The sequence below is a fragment of the Amblyomma americanum genome, chromosome 2 (genome assembly GCF_052857255.1).
Source record: "Amblyomma americanum isolate KBUSLIRL-KWMA chromosome 2, ASM5285725v1, whole genome shotgun sequence".
NCBI lineage: Eukaryota > Metazoa > Arthropoda > Arachnida > Ixodida > Ixodidae > Amblyomma > Amblyomma americanum.
In genome coordinates this window covers 29,426,472-29,443,012 of record NC_135498.1, presented here as the reverse complement: position 1 = coordinate 29,443,012, position 16,541 = coordinate 29,426,472, and the positions used below count along the sequence as shown (strand labels likewise).

At 50.4% G+C, this 16,541-nt stretch overlaps 1 protein-coding gene across 1 annotated transcript in view; it reads right to left on the bottom strand.

Moving 5' to 3' along the window:
- LOC144120883 (transducin beta-like protein 2) overlaps positions 1 to 16,541 on the bottom strand; it is a 232,415-nt gene that overhangs the window by 201,307 nt on the left and 14,567 nt on the right. The window lies entirely within an intron of this gene.

Sequence of the window (16,541 nt, the reverse complement as noted above, 5' to 3'; positions counted from 1 at the left end):
CGCTCTCGACACTGACCTTTAACGGATGAAACTGATATCTCCGACGACGAACAAGGCGTCCTTTCAACGCCATTGTCGATAAAAAGATAAAATAACGCAAAAAACTTTTCATCCTCAGAAGCAATCCGCCTGCCAGCGTGCAGAGCGCTTGCAGTCACGCTGTTTTCCCGGCAAAACAATCGCCTGAAAAATTAAAGCCGTTCGCACACTCGGATTACGCGCCGACGACGCGACTCACTCTCTTGCTCATGCAAGAAGGCAGGGGAGACAGGTCAGTGACGTGTCTTCCGGCCCGGGCCACTCAGCGAGCAGCGATTACGCCAACAGTAGTGACGTCGCACAACCGACGTGTCCGCGGCGTGCAACGCACCGTGTCGGAGGCTGCGGAGGTCCGCGCGGTGCCCGTTACGAAGTGTGTAGCGGCGTGACGTCATAATCCAGAGGAGGGAGGGGCAGCCAGCCACCGGTGAGCAAACGCGGCGGCGACGGCCGGAAGCCTGTTTCACCCGCGTTGCCGCCGCTTCCCGGAGGACTACGATACGCGCTCGCGTCTGGAGCTTTCTTTTTTATCGGCAGGAGAGCGCTTGCCTACATACGGGCAAAACTGGGGAACGCCGGCTCGCCGCCAGCCGACGGTGACGCATCGGCGTGCCGCTCCCACCCAGGCTGGCGTGCACGTGCGAACGTTCACGTTGTCTAAGCGCCCCACCCTTTTCTTGGTGCGTCTACTGACTGCTTAGTTCTTGTTTCGTCCCAGCAAGACGAATGGGAGATGGAGGGGGATATGCACTACCGTGCTACAGTCGGATACAACTCAAGATCGATGAGAAAGGCCCTCTTCCAGCCAATGGCGTCGGCCGATTCTCATGACCCCGCTAGGGTGACAATGCAGGGAGGGACTATCCACTTTCATCTGCCACTCCCTGCATTGTCACGCTAGCAGAGTGATGGGAATCAGCCGACGCCATTGGCTGAAACGGGGTCCTGGGAAGGGAAAAAAGCCGCTTCATTGTTGAGTTGTATCCGATTATATCTATAGCTGCGCTCGAAGCCAATGACTAAGAGTAGTTAGCCCCCTTGGGGCGTCACTGCGTTGCCACAAACGTTAATCCGTCAAATAACAAGCATTGCTCCCATAACGACGCAAGTTAAAAGGAGGAAGTGATGCAATCAGTCCCATCTCACACCCTTAAAAAATGGACTAATGTGAATAGCTTATACCGACAGCCGGCACCGATAGCGGCACAGCCATCGCTATCGCTTCATTGCCTCGAAGAGGGGGAGATGAAGAAAAATATAGCGGTGTTCATTCCGGCCCCCTCATTTCGCGTCGCGCTCAAGAAACGCAACCAACTACAGTTGCATGGAAAGCGACCAGCGCCATCCGTGGTGACCTCAGGCGAAGCAAGGCGTTGAAAACTTCGTCCACGCGCGAAAGGCTGAGTATGCACGAAGTAGCGAGAGAGTTCGCGAAAAACAGGCCTTGTTTGCGATTCCGCGCAAGAGTGCAACACTATTTATAGCGTTGACCTGAAAGGGGTTCCGAGAATTCAGTAGATGTTGAAACGGCAACATCCCACACAGCGTACCAGGGAAAAACAAGGCGCAACGCACCCGATAAAGCGAACTAATGAACAAGACGAACCCGGCTTGTACACGGGTACAGGTTATCGCCGCTATACAAACGCTAGCTACACACTTGAAGAAGATATGACGAGAGAGCAAGGCGCTGCTCAATCAACAGCAGCTATGCACCGCTCTACTACATTCAGTGATGATGAAATGGCGTCTTTGACGTTCACGTCGGTGCATCGCTCTCTCCGCCAGCCTCGCCTTGAGAGTGCTCTTATTTCCGTCGAGACCATTGACGTCCAGGCGAGGGGTGAACGGGGCACCTCCGAGCCAGAAGACGTATGCATTTGGCGCGAGCCATTCATCAAAAGCGATTCACTGCGCGAATGAGCCAAGCAGTGCCTCTTCGCCGGCATTCCTTGGCAGGCATGCGATGACGTTCACGGCCAGTGTTGAAAGATGGGCTCAAAGCCTCCGCGCTTCAATTCCATCCGCGGCCGTCGAACCGCCGCTCGCGACACAGGGACGCTGTTGCGCGAAAACAGGCAAGTGCTAAGCACTCCGAACGCGAATGCGACCATATGGGAGTAAGAAGAGAGTAAGCGACAAAGAGGGCAATTAATGTCAATAGCAAAATCGATAAGACAGGTAAATTAGCCGAGGAGATCCACACAAATCTATGCAGTAGCCAATGTAATCCGAACGTTAATGAGAGAGACAGTAGCGCACAGCAATGGGACATCTCGCCAGTAACGAAAGAGGAAGTAAACAAAGTCTCAGGAGGAATGGTTTATGGGGGTTTAACGTCCCAAAGCTACTCAGGCTATGAGAGACGCCGTAGTGAAGGGCTCCGGAAATTTCGACCACCTGGGGTTCTTTAACGTGCACTGACACCGCACAGCACACGGGCCTCTAGAATTTCGCCTCCATCGAAATTCGACCGCCGCGGCCGGGATCGAACCCGCGTCTTTCGGGCCAGCAGCCGAGCGCCGTAACCACAAAGCCACCGCGGCGGCTCAGGAGGAGTCCTAAGGGGGAAGGCAGCTGGTGAGGATCAGGTAACAGCAGATCTACTGAAGGACGGAGGGGAAATTGAGCTAGAAAAAATTAACTAGCCGCCCTGCGTACGCAATGCCTTGTGACCTACAGAGCGTACCAGAAGCTTGGAAGAACGCTAGCATTATCTTAATTCATAAGAAAGGAGACGTTAAGGACTTGAAAAATTACAGACTGATCAGTTCACTGCCCGTTGCCTACAAGGTATTCACTAAGGTAATCGCTATTAGAGTCGGGACAACATTAGACTTCAATCAACCAAATGATCGGGCAGGCTTTCGCAAAGGAGACTCGACAATGGACCATATTCGCACTGTCAATCAGGAGATAGAGAAATGCGCAGACTATAATTAACCCCTATCTATAGCCTTTATTGATTACGAGAAAGCATTTTACTCAAGTGGAAACCTCGGCAGTCAAGCAGGCATTGCGGAATCAGGGTGCGGGAGAGCCTTATGTGAAAATACTGGAAGATGTCTGTAACAACTGCACAGCTACCACAGTCCTCCATAAAGTCAGCAATAGAATTCCAATAACGAAAGGGAGGCGCGATATCGCCAGTGCTAATCACAACCCGTTTACGGTAAGTATTCCGAGGCCTGAATTGATAAACAGTTGGGAATAAGAGTTAATAGAGAATACAGAAGTAATCTGCGATTCGCTGATGACATTGCCTTGCTGAGTCACTCGGGAGATTAACTGCAAATCATGATCAATGAGTTAGACAGACAGAGCAGAATGGTGGGTCTTAAAATTAACTTTCAGAAAACCAAAGTAATGTTCAACTGTCTCGCAAGAGAACAGCAGTTCACAATTGGTAGCGAGGTGCTGGAAGTGGTAAAGGAATGCGTCTACTTAGGGCGGGTTATAGTGACAGCTGATCCGGATCATGAGATGGAAATAACTAGAAAAATAAAAATGGTGTGGGGCGCATTTGGCAGGTTGAATCATGAATGCCCATTTACCAATATCCCTCAAGAGAAAAGTATACAACAGCTATATCTTACCGGTACTCACCTACGTGGCAGGAATGTGGAGGTTAACGAAAAGGGTTCAGCTTAATTTAAGGACAACGCAGCGAGCTATGGAAAGAAAAATGATTTATAGTGCAGCGTTAAGAGACCGCAAGCGGGCGGGGAGCATGAGGGAACAAACACGTGTTAATGACATCCTGGCCGAAACCAAGAGGAATAAATAGGCTTGGGCAGGGCATGTACTGCGAAGGCAAGATAACCGCTGCTCCTTAAGGGTAATGGATTGGATTCCAAGAGAAGGCAAGCGTAGCAGGGGGCGGCAGAAAGTTAGGTGGGCGGATGAGGTTAAGAAGTTTGCAGGCATACGATGGGCGCAGCTGGCAAAGTACAGGGTTAAACTGAAGAGGCACGGGAGAGGCCTTTGCCCTGCAGTGGGAGTAGTCAGGCTGATGATGATGAAGCTGACTTCTATACTCCGTTTCATACATCAGGTGCAACGCTGTCAAAGCTAACGCACTTGTTTGCCCTGCCTGCATCCGCGACCAAAATGTAGTGCGTTCCTTGTGGTGAGCTAAACATAGTGAATCCTTTGTCTGCAGGCTTACTACATGACACATTTGACATGAACTTGATCAAATAGTCTCTTACTGCTGACGTCACGCTGTACATTTCTCGTGCCGTAGACCACTCGGGCACAGAAAAAACGCGGAGTAACGCGCCTCCCCTCATTTTCCCGTCCGGATTGCTACCGTACCTTTCACAGCGTTGTACTTCCTGATGTATGAAACGGAGTATAAGCACGCCCTTTAATAAAGGGGAGTGCGCTAGAAGACAGCTTAACTCCCTTTTTACTCTTTTCTCTTTAGAGTGCATGCCGTGCGAGCAGCGCCACAGAAGCACTTACACAGCCGTGGTGTAACATCGATTGACATCGCTACGGGAAACTGATCCGGCGCGCGACGTCACGAAGGAAGAACAGGACGGAATGGTATACAAATAGAACACAGCCGTTACGACATCCCGCGACCACGAGCCTAAATGAAATGCGAATGATCATCATCATCGCCGCCGCCGTAAGTCGATAAACTGAGTCAACTGCGCAGCAAAGGTCTCCTGCGATGACCTCCATGTTACGCCTGTCTCGCGGCAGCCGCGGCCGCGTTGTTAACAACGAATCGCGTCTGACTTCCGGCCGGTTCCGATCAGTATACGCGTCTGCCGTCCCTTGGAAGCTGCTCCGACACTGTGTTACAACTCTATCGCAACTTTGTATGTCAGTGCGCGAGATAAGATCCTATAGCGTTCGCGCGCCGCGGTGTCATCGTTTCAGCCACGGAGGTCACCCGTACCGCGGTGCAGCTAGATAACGACCGTGCGGACATGAAAGCGAAAGACTCGTCCCCTTACACCACTTCCGCAGAGTTCGCGACCTGACCGCACACATAAGCAGCGGTGAAGGGAGCCGCGGAGACAGATATGCGTCGTGGAAGGCTCGTTATCAACTCTACCAGCTCCAGCTGGAAGTGGTTAGGCGAGACAACGACCACACCTTGTCAAACTCCTCGTGAAAACATCGAAATGGGGCTCCGCTTATCCACTCGGCAGAGGAGCGGCCGTATGGAGGCAAACGCAACTTGGAGACAATTATAGGCCGGCTGCTGCTGGTGTTTCGCTTAGACGTGCCGTATGCTGGCAAGCTGCAGCGTCAAGTGAGGCCTCTGGTTGGAAGAGGTGTTCCGCTTAATTGAAAAAGCAAGTAGTGCAGTAGTAGTAGTACAGAAACAAAAAGTAGTACAATATAACAGTACATTGAAAACTAAACATTTTGACAGATTTACCTGTCTGGTTGGGTTTGAAGACTTATAATAAACTGCACGTCTCCAACCAAAAATGTTAACTTTAACCCAACGTTTCGAAGCCCACTCGGCTCCTTCATCAGGGGTGACTGAGGGCAGTAGCTAGCGTCTTTTAAGTATGGAAGGGAGGGGGGGGGGGGGGGGGGGGTGAAAAGAACGACAGCTGTGTCGCGAAAGGCGCGGGGGAGGGGGAGGGGTTTTAGGCTGTTAGTCACGCTGGCGCACTGCAGGGAGGTGCTGAATGGCGACTTTTTTTCGTTGCGTTGAAGAACGAAGTCTCTGGGCATATACTGGGTGCAGGTTTCCTTTTGTGCGGTTGATATTGTTCGGGGTGGTTTGGATATGCCAGGATTCCAGAAGGAGCCTCTTCGAAGTTGATTCTATGGTCAGAGTCGTCGGAATGTTCGGCTGCTGGATTAATATAATAATTAATAATTGGTTTTGGGGGAAAGGAAATGGCGCAGTATCTGTCTCACATATCGTTGGACACCTGAACCGCGCCGTAAGGGAAGAGATAAGGGAGGGAGTGAAAGAAGAAAGGAGGAATGAGGTGCCGTAGTGGAGGGCTCCGGAATAATTTCGACCACCTGGGGATCTTTAACGTGCACTGACATCGCACAGCACACGGGCGCCTTAGCGTTTTTCCTCCATAAAAACGCAGCCGCCGCGGTCGGGTTCGAACCCGGGAACTCCGGATCAGTAGTCGAGCGCCCTCTCTTGCAAATTTGCGGACGTCGTTCTTATGTTGCCGAATTCTTTCTTTGAAATTTTTGGTTTCGCCGATGTAGCTGATGTAGCTTGCGTCGCAGTCGGCGCATGGAATTTGGTAGACAATGCCTTGGGCTCTTTCTCTCCGCGGCCGGTCTTTGGGAACAGGTAGGCAAAAGTGCAACAGTGTTTGTGGGCTTGTGCGCAACCTGGAGACCCGATTTTTTCAGGATTTGGGCGATGGTTTCGCTGACACCTTCGACATAAGGTAAAGTGACGTATTTTGGTGGTGGCGTTGGTCTTTGTGCGTTGATTTCTTGACGAATGTTGTGTTTTTGACGTCGAATGGTTTTTTGAATGAAGTCTTTTGGGTAGCCGTTCATGATGAGTTCTTTGAATATCGTGCGTTGTTCTTTTTTTCTGTCAAGTTCTGTGCTGCAGTGTGTCTCAACTCTTCTAAACAGCGTCTTCACCACTGATGCTTTATGGACTGTCGGGTGGAGTTTTCTTGTTCCGCCTCTAGCGTGAACTCAATGTCAGGTTCTACGGAGTTTAAATGACGAAGGAAATATTGAGTCTCAGATTTTTTGATGACGGCGAAGCAGTCGTCGACATACCTGAGGAAAATCTTTGGTTTCGGGTGGACTGAGTTGAGGGCTCGCTGTTCGACGTGTTCTATTGTTAAATTGGCCATGACGACAGAGACGGATGCTCCCATTGGTGTTCCTTTCACTTGTCTTTAAAATTCTCCGTTTGACGAGAAGTATGTGTTTGATAGGTACAACTCCAAAAGGCGGCACACATCATTTACACTCAGCGGGGTTCGTGCGCTGAGTGTGTCGTCGCGTTGTAGGGCGTCACAGGTAGCGGCCACCGCAAGCTTCACGGGGATGTTTGTGAAAAGGGACACCACGTCGAAGGAGACAAGGCATTCGTCAGCCTCAAGGGTGGCTTGGGACACCAGTTCGATGAAGTGACTGGAATGACGGATATGGGTCGCTGTTTTACCTGCGATTGGGGATATTAGTTTGTGAAGGTATCCTGACAACGAGCAAAGAGGGGAACACCGGAAGTCGACAATCGGGCGCAAAAGGATCCCCGGTTTGTGGACTTTGGGTAGGCCGTTGAATGCTGGAGCCGATCCGTTGGTGCTCACTAACTGAAGGTAGAGGTTTCGGAAGGTGGGGTGTTTTTCGAATACTTCTTTCAATGTTTAGTTTAGCCTTGCTTGGGTAGTGGTTGTGGGGTACTTCTTCAATTTTACATGAAAATTTTGGTTGGAGATGAGCAGTTTATTATTAGTCAAGGTAATGTATCATTGTAACCTTTCGATGACTTCCCTTTACGCTCAGTCTCTGAAGCTGGTGGTGACCACCGAAGCTTCAGGTTCTTGATGATTTGGGGGCAGTACCCCTCACCTTTTCGAAAAAGAGTACAGTGGGCGGGGGGGGGGGGGGGGGGGCGACTGACTCATCTCTCCTTGCGCTAACCCTTGCTTTTGGGAGAGCAGGAAGTGAAAGCGCGGTCTGTGAACGAGGGTTTTTAATTGGAAAGCATCTTCCTGTAAGTCACCTTTCCTGCAATTTTGCAAGTTGTCCATTGCCTTGCAGCGTGAACTTGTTGCACATAGGTTTAGCAGCGCACTGCGAGAGTGTCCGCTGACGAGCGGAAATACAGTGACGTCAGTCATGGGTCCATGAGGCGCATAGTCTCTCGAGTGGGCGCCTCGACCTGCGCTGATTGTCAAGCACTACTTCCCGCAGACACGGAACCACGTGCGAAGCCTCTGTTAGCATTTGTGGATTAGGCAGCTCGCGTGAGCTCCTAGAGATGCTGCTCTTTTAGCAGTATGATGTGCAGTATGTTGTTTCTGCGCGGTTTGTTGTGAAAGGTGTGCACATTTACGGCAGCTATCGTGCCTTTTGCCGTGTCGAGTGAAATGTAGCCCACACGGTCCTTTGTGGTAGCCACGAATAGAAAGTAGCTTGGAGCAAAATTGAAGACCCCTGTCTGACCTCGCGGTTGGTTAGTCCCTGCCCGGGTGACAACCGATATCGTTTCAAAATTCCGACCGATCGTAGAGCCATTCTAATTCTAACTTTGTCTTGAGTGTCATGTACGAAGACGCTGTGAAGAGGTCCAAACACCTGAACCTTTCATCGGCAGTGCACCTTGTGTTCGTTGAGGAAAGAAGTCTTCATCCCCGCGAACCTCTTGGAAAGAAATAAAAGTTTTCTCTCTCTCTCTCTCAATTTCAGTCTTAGCTAGGGGAATTTTTGCAGTGGAATCAGTTTTGTTTTGGTGTTGGTCTGGCGGGACGGGTGGGTGGGTGGGTTTCAGACGGCACTTGCTCTTGTTGTGTGCGGCTTGGCGTTTGTTGTCCCGTTTGGCTCGCCTCGCAGAGATGCCAGAGCTGGACATTCCCAGTAGAGGAGGACAGTCCTGGAGAGGAGAACTGCAGAACGAGAGCCCATTCTCGCACGTCCAGTCAGCCGAGCTGCGTAGAAGCATCTCATCTTCCGAGCGCATTGTCTGGCGGCGGGGGTGCTGTTATGCCCGGCGTGCCTTCCAGCCCCAATGGATTAAGATGCGGACTCCCTCGACCACAATTTCTAGAAAACCAACGTGAAGGCGAATGAGTCTCCTGGAGAAACGCTGCTGACCGGACTGGCGTTCGCGGAAGCAGCGGCGACAATGGCGGCGCCACGTGGCCGAGTCGGCCCTTGGGTTACCCGACAGAATGTTGCTTTCAACCATCACGCCGACGATAATTGGCGGACGGCTGCGACTCCGACAGTTCCCGCGTTTCGGACAACAGACGGGGTAGCGCGGGGTCTTTCACCCCACTGCTGGTAAACTGCCTGGCATTCCTTTGCCACGGGGGTGCCGACCTCGCAGCTGGGGTCATTGGTGACATCGACACCGCAGTGTTCAAGGAACTGTCTTTTCAACTTCACTTCGACGAACTGTGCAATCATCACCACCTCCGCCTGCCGTGGGCGTATCACCAGTGCCTGCATGCATCTCTATCTTGATTAGACATCGTTCTTCGAACTGTGTTCCCCAGCCAGGGATCTGGGGAATACGAAGGGTATTTAACGAGCTGCTGGTTTGGTACCAAGGAGACCCCGTTTGCAGAGAGACTCCCGTCCGCTAAGAAGCTCCCTTTTACTGAGAGGAATTCTGAGTTGCTCTTGTACATTACGTAAATAGTCTGTATAAAGTGGTCTTTGCTTTCCCTTCTTAACCACGTCTCCGATCCTCCTAGTCCTTTCTCCGGCCCGACCACGCTACATGTATCCCAACAATGGTCTTATGACACCCCAATCGGATGTCATCACGTGGCTTCACATCACCCCATCGGATGTTGTTAAGGTGAAATGTCAACCCAAAGGTCACCCAATGTCAAAGGTCAACTCAAAATTCAGAGGTCAAAGGTAAACTAAAGGTCATGGGTCAATGGTTCGACACCATAGCTGTACCACATGCGGTCATCATACACGGCTATCCTTCATTGGGCTGAAGGTCGTTCAAGGTCGCTGTGCTGCATACCTGAAGACTGCTTTACCTATAGCGTAGTGAAGCTTTTCACTTATTATAATAATTGGTTCTTGGGGAAAGGAAATGGTGCAGTATCTGTGTCATATATCGTTGGACACCTGAACCGCGCCGTAAGGGAAGGGATAAATGAGGAAGTGAAAGAAGAAAGGAAGAAGGAGGTGCCGTAGTGGAGTGCTCCGGAATAATTTCGACCATCTGGGGATCTTTAACGTGCACTGACATCGCACAGCACACGGGCGCCTTTGCGTTTTGCCTCCATAAAAAGCTTTTCACTTCAAAACGAATTATTCTGACACCGGAGTGGCGTGCAGCTCCGCAGCTCGTCATCACAACATGCCGAGCCAAGGGTGTAATCCTGGGAATGTCGAGTTGAACGGCTGTCCCTCAATTATTTTGCTTTTCCTTTTAATTCGCGCACAGCCCTCGTTACGTCCCTTCTTCTGTCGGTCTATCCCTCACGCTCGTCGGCATACCAGGCCGCCCGTTAAGAAAGGAATTTCACCGCCGAAGCACGCAGAAAGACGAGCAGGCACAGGACAATGGAAGCTCTTCGATACATTAACCACTGCCGTCAAGCGCCGCAAAGCGGCTACATCGGCTAAAGCTAGAGACGCCGCGAGGTAGTGATTGCGGCAACCAAACGAAGTAAAAGTGCAAAACAGTATAAAGGGGAGGCAGTGGTGAAATTTTATCTTAATGGCAAGAGAATTCGAAGCCCGCAGGCCCCCTGGGTCTCCGCACGGCAGTGGAGAGAAGAACTCCAGACCGAGTCCGCGTGGGGCAGAGGAAAGAGCGAGCGAGAACGCAAGAAAAGAAAACAAGGGGAAAAAATTGGTGGTGGTTTAGCTTTGGTTAAGCCTGGAGTGACGCGATAGCTACAGCTGGCCGGGTGGAACTTGGTCACGTGACCAACCACTTAACGAGCCACGTGATCAGCCACGGCGCCGTGCCGCCGGCAGCTGCTCCGCACCACGTGACCAACCACGTGACAGCGTGGCGGCGCCGCCACGCTGAAGGCTCGAAATGCTACCGTAATGTAGCGATCGCTACAAAGCCAGAAAGACTAAAAAGCAGCAAGCAACTGACTTCTCATTTTTTTTTTCTTGTCCTTCCTTATCTTTCTTTCTTTCCTTTTCTGCCTCATTGCTTTTCCTTCGCATCACTTGCCCTGCCCAAGCCCCTTTCTTCCTCTTGATTTCAACTGGGATGCCATTAACATGCGTTTGATCCCTCACCCACCGGAAGCGGGCAGAGTGGGCGAGGGAAGAAACGCGTGCTAATGAATCCTAGTTGAAATCAAGAGGAAGAAAGGGGCTTGGGCAGGGCATGTGATGGTTGCAGGGGGAGGCAGAAGGTTAGGCGGGTGGATGAGCATAAAAAGTTTGCAGGCATAGGGTGGGCGCAGCTGGCACAGAACAGGGTTAATTGGAGACACATGGGAGAGGCCTTTGCCCTGCAGTGGGCGTATAGTCATGACGACGATGACGATGAACTGGCTTCCCATCTTTGGAGAAACATTGCAGCCCAAACCGCATATAGCTCGAAGCACTATGAAAGGGAATATTTGATTAGCATACAATTAGTGGTTACACTTGAAGCGTTAGGAAGAAGCGTAATAGTGATTTTGCTTTTAGTGCAGGCGCACTACTCCAGACGTACCAACCCCGAGCAAGAATCTTGCCTTGTCTTGTACCGTGCTCCGAACTGACCCGAGCTTACCGGAGCAACTCGGGTAAGCTCGGATTAGTTCGAAGCAGCGCCGCCGCGAGCTGCAGCCAATGGCAAGAAGCTCGGGTAAGCTCGGAGGAGCGCCGCGCCAGCTGTAGCCAATGGGAGGCAGGTGATAGTTAAATGAATGATTGGTCGCGGTAAATTGCTCGGGAAGAACAACATGGTTAATGTAATCCAGGGTTTGACGGAACGCCGTCTGGTCAGGTAGTAACATGGTTGAACAAGTCTTGGGTCACTGACCTAGTGTCAAAAAAAGAAACAGTTGACTTTCCTTGTTCACACATCGGTGAGACGGGGAATTTGCCAAGGCGGCTAAAAGAGCACCGCAATGATGTCGGCAGGAACCGGACCACGTCAAACGCTGTGGCAGATCACGCGCGAAAAGAAGAACATGAAATCGCTTGGCCTAAGTGGAATCTTCACCCGGCTTACGCAAAATCATTACGTCGACTTTTCAAAGCTTCTGAAGCTGCTTCTTACTCGGCCCGTTCTTCAGTGTGAACAAGAAACCTGAAGGGGTTCCGAAACGTCAACTAACTGTTTTAACGCGACAGCATTAAGGAGCTCGTGTCGCAGAAAAGCCGATGTCGTCGGCGTCTTTGGCCGTGAGCGAAAAATGGCGCATCTCGGTGGACACCTGAACCGCGCCGTAAGGGAAGGAAAAATCGATCAATCAATCAATTCTTAAGGCTGTCGCGTTAAAATCCCTACCCTTACGGCGCGGTTCCGGTGTCCGACGATATATGAGACAGATACTGCGCCCTTTCCTTTCCCCCAAAACCAATTATTATTATTATTGACTGCGTGTGCTGGAGGCCAAGCTATTCAATTTTGCTGATTTGAACTGAGACAGCTAGACTGCGAAGATGCTGAAAATTTCAGTGGGAGGTTGCATGCTTAACTGGCTCATTCATCATAAACTAGCCCTTACGGATCCGGGTGTCCAGCGAGAAATGTGAGACAGGCGTCATTCCCTTTCCTTAAAAGCAATTGTTCATTTGATTTTCCTTCCCTTACGGCCCGGTTCGGGTGTCCGCCGAGATATGTGAGACAGGCGTCCTTCGTTTAAATTGTCGAACGGGCCACGCGTCGCGCCGAACGGGCGATGGCGTTCCGTGTACTCCCCGGCAACGCTGCGACACGCTCTCGCGTCTCACTCTTAAAGACGTAGCTTAAGCGTCCTCCAATTTTTAATTTCAATTTCCTTCCCTTACGGCCTGGTTCGGGTGTCCATCGAGATATGTGAGACAGGTGCTTTCCTTTCGTTAAGAAATTTTATTTTCATTTTCCTTGTCCGGAGTTCCCGGGTTCGAACCCGACCGCGGCGGCTGTGTTTTTATGGAGGCAAAACGCTAAGGCGCCCGTGTGCTGTGCGAAGTCAGTGCACGTTAAAGATCCCCGGGTGGTCGAAATTAATCCTGAGCCCAGGCCACCACTAGGGCACCTCTTCCTTTCTTCTTTCACTACCTCCTTTATCCCTTTCCTTACGGCGCGGTTCAGGTGTCCGCCGATATATGAGACATATACTGCGCTATTTACTTTCCCCCAAAACCAATTATTATATTCCTTGCCTTACGGCGCGGTTCGGGCGTCCACCAAGATATGTTTCCTTTCCTTAAATTGTCCGGGCAAGGGGTCGCACCGAAGGATGATGGCGTGCCCTTCCGTGGATTACTTGGCAATGCTACAACTCGCTGTCGCGTCCTGATCTTAAAGGCGAAGCTTAAGCGTCCTACAATTTTTTTTGACAATTGGTCAGTGACACAAGACTTGTTCAGCAGCATGGATAGCACAATCCCCACCGGTGGCTGTGATAGAAGTAGCCGCCTGCCAGTGAAGTGCCGCATCGCTTAACCATTGCGCCACTGCGCTGGTAGCGGTATGAGGACTCGCCGCGATCTATGAATGTTGAGTAGAGATTGACCGGTGTATATATATATATATATATATATATATATATATATATATATATATATATATATATATATATATATATATGGCGTTGAGCGTATCGCATCGCCTTAGTATGACAACGTCGACGAAACCTCCGCTGTTCGACCATCACCATTCATCAGGCACGCGACATCTATATTATTATATGTGCGAGAAACGTTCAATGACGTCATGTCTCGTGGAATGTCACTTTATACAGCGCCACGGCTTCATAAAGAATTTAACTCGGCGTCGGATTTAGACTGACGTCAAACGGTCGCGGCGTGGCCTCTCAGTCACACGCCAGCATGACAGATGGGTCGCACGGATCCGAAGACAAACTTCGCTGTCGCCGATGCGAACGCGAGCGATGACCGAGCGGTAAAGCAAGTGCGTGAACAAAATTAGTGAAGGTGTCCACGGCGAGGGTATCCTGACGTACAGTCGCGAGCAATATGAAAGGGAACAAGGCCTGAGTTTTCCTTTACTGATTACATTAACTTTTTCTTTCCGCTTTCTAACTAGTTTTCCCTCTTGGCGTATAATATCCAAAACTCATTCCCCAATTTAGTGGACAAAATAACCAGAAAATTTACAATTTCGCGCAAAAAGTTTGTTCCCTTTCATACTACTCACGACTGCATACGAGCTCGCGGTGCTGAAACGACGGGACATCGGCGCCACAGATCAGGAAATTCGGGAACGCGAAGCAGAAGCTGGCAGATATTCAAAGGCGACAAGCGAAACAAAGACAGGCCATTCACGCGTTTGACCGCGAGAACCGCCGCGGTGGCTCAGTGGTTAGGGCGCTCGGCTACTGATCCGGAGTTTCCGGGTTCGAACCCGACCGCGCCGGCTGCGTTTCGATGTCGGCGAAACGCTAAGGCGCCCGTGTGCTGTGCGATGTCAGTGCATAATAATAATAACTGGTTTTGGGGGAAAGGAAATAGCGCAGTATCTGTCTCATATATCCGATTTCAGTGCACGTTAAAGATCTCCAGGTGGTCAAGATTATTCCGGAGCCCTCCACTACGGCACCTCTTTCTTCCTTCTTCTTTCACTCCCCGCCCCGCCGCGGCGGCTCAGTGGTTAGGGCGCTCGACTACTGATCCGGAGTTTCCGGGTTCGAACCCGACCGCGGCGGCTGCGTTTTTATGGAGGCAAAACGCTAAGGCGCCCGTGTGCTGTGCGATGTCAGTGCACGTTAAAGATCCCCAGGTGGTCGAAATTATTCCGGAGCCCTCCACTACGGCACCTCTTTCTTCCTTTCTTTCACACCCTCCTTTATCCCTTCCCTTACGGCGCGGTTCAGGTGTCCAACGATATATGAGACAGATACTGCGCCATTTCCTTCCCCCCCCCCCCAAAAAAAAATTATTATTATTACTGACCGCGTGTGCTGAAGGCCAAGCTATTCGATTTTGCGGATTCGAACTGCGACAGCTAGACTGCGAAGATGCTGAAAATTTCAGTGGGAGGTTGCACGCTTAACTGGTTCATTCATCAGGAACGCCCCAGTGAGAAATGTGCAGTTATCTCAGTTAGTCGCCCGGTAATCTTTCAAGGCCTTTGTCGCCTAAATCATCGTCGTCTAATATCATACATTGTATCGTACCATTTTGCAGATCGAATCGAATCATATCGCTACATCTAGGTCGCGGACTTTCCGGTGTTTTCTTCCGAGAAAAATCGGCCGGTGTTTTTCGGCGTTTATTTCTTCTAAAAAAAAATACCTTCTGCATTTCGGCTAGTTGTGCGGCGCAACTGATAAAAGCGGCGGTTATGGGGAAAAATGATTCTCAAAGTTTACAAACGGGCTGATAGAAGCAAAGACCACCAAATTTAACTTTTTTTTTAACGGCGAATGCTTAGAAGTGCTTTTCGGTCAAAACCAGAAAGAACACGGCCTACATAATATATGATATCGTATCGTATCGTGTCGTGTCGTATCGTATTCGTATCGTGTCGTATCGTATCATAGAATTGAGAGCTGGTCCATTCAAACAGACTGTCGGGATCGACGCCCTCTTTTCCAAGGATCATCGTTCCACTAAAATCTCCATATCGCGAACTAGCGACAAATTCCACGCGCGTCCGCCACCTTATGCCTAACAGGCTCGTCGGAAGGCACGCAGCGCTGAAAAGCTTAAGCCTACGGCCTTGGAGCAAATTATACAGTCCTCGTTGATGTACGACCAGAAGATTAAAAATGCGGACGCCTTTATCCAAGCCACACCCTATATCCACCAAGAACACGCTGATAGGTGGCCCTATAAATCTAAAGCGTTAAAAAAATGAAAGGGGCTTCCCGACTTGTCGCCAAGTGTCGATAGACGCGCCAGCGTATAGGCATCAGCAAAACTTGTTGTTGGGTTAGTTGATAAGCCATGTTCTCAGAATAACCAGGGCAGAAGGAACAACGGACAAGAAACAAGGAGGCTGACAGCTGAACTTTCAACTTTATTTCCGAAGAATTATTACAACGTATTTATAGGGTATCCTGTCAGAGGCGATGACGCACAAGCAGAGCAAAACAATCTTTTGATCAGACAATGACTCGGGAAAATATTTTATAGCAAAGAGCTGTGTTGGTCATTGCTTGCTTGTTGCCACTGCCACTTCATTTAATTCCTGAGTCATTGTCTGATCAACAGATTATTTTGCTCTGCTTGTGCGTCGTCGCCTCCGACAGGATACTCTACAAATACGTGGAATAATTCTCCCGAAATAAAGTTGAAAGTTCAGCGCTTCTGCCCGTGTCGGCCTCCTTGTTTCTTGTGCGTTGTTCTTTTTGCGCTGGTTCTTCTGAATCGTTCTGTGTGCAGCCCGTATTCGCAATCCATTGTGTCGCCACTGCTCTTTCCCGCTGTTTTCACTTTGACGCCAGAGTCGACCACCACCTTCACTGTGAGCTGCAAAAAGAAAAAACTAAACAGAATGAAAACCCACACAGGGCCTTCACTCCGCTGCTTTGCACAAAAAACAATGCCCGCCCGAAGGCCCTCGCTCAGCCGTGTGTACGCTCCGTTCAGACTCTTCAACAGCGCGTCCCGAAGCCAAGGCCGCAACGTTTGGCCTCCCGCGGCTCAGTGCTCCGCGCCTTTTTTTTCTTCTTTCCCTCATTTTTACTTTCCTTCTTATTTTTCCTCGA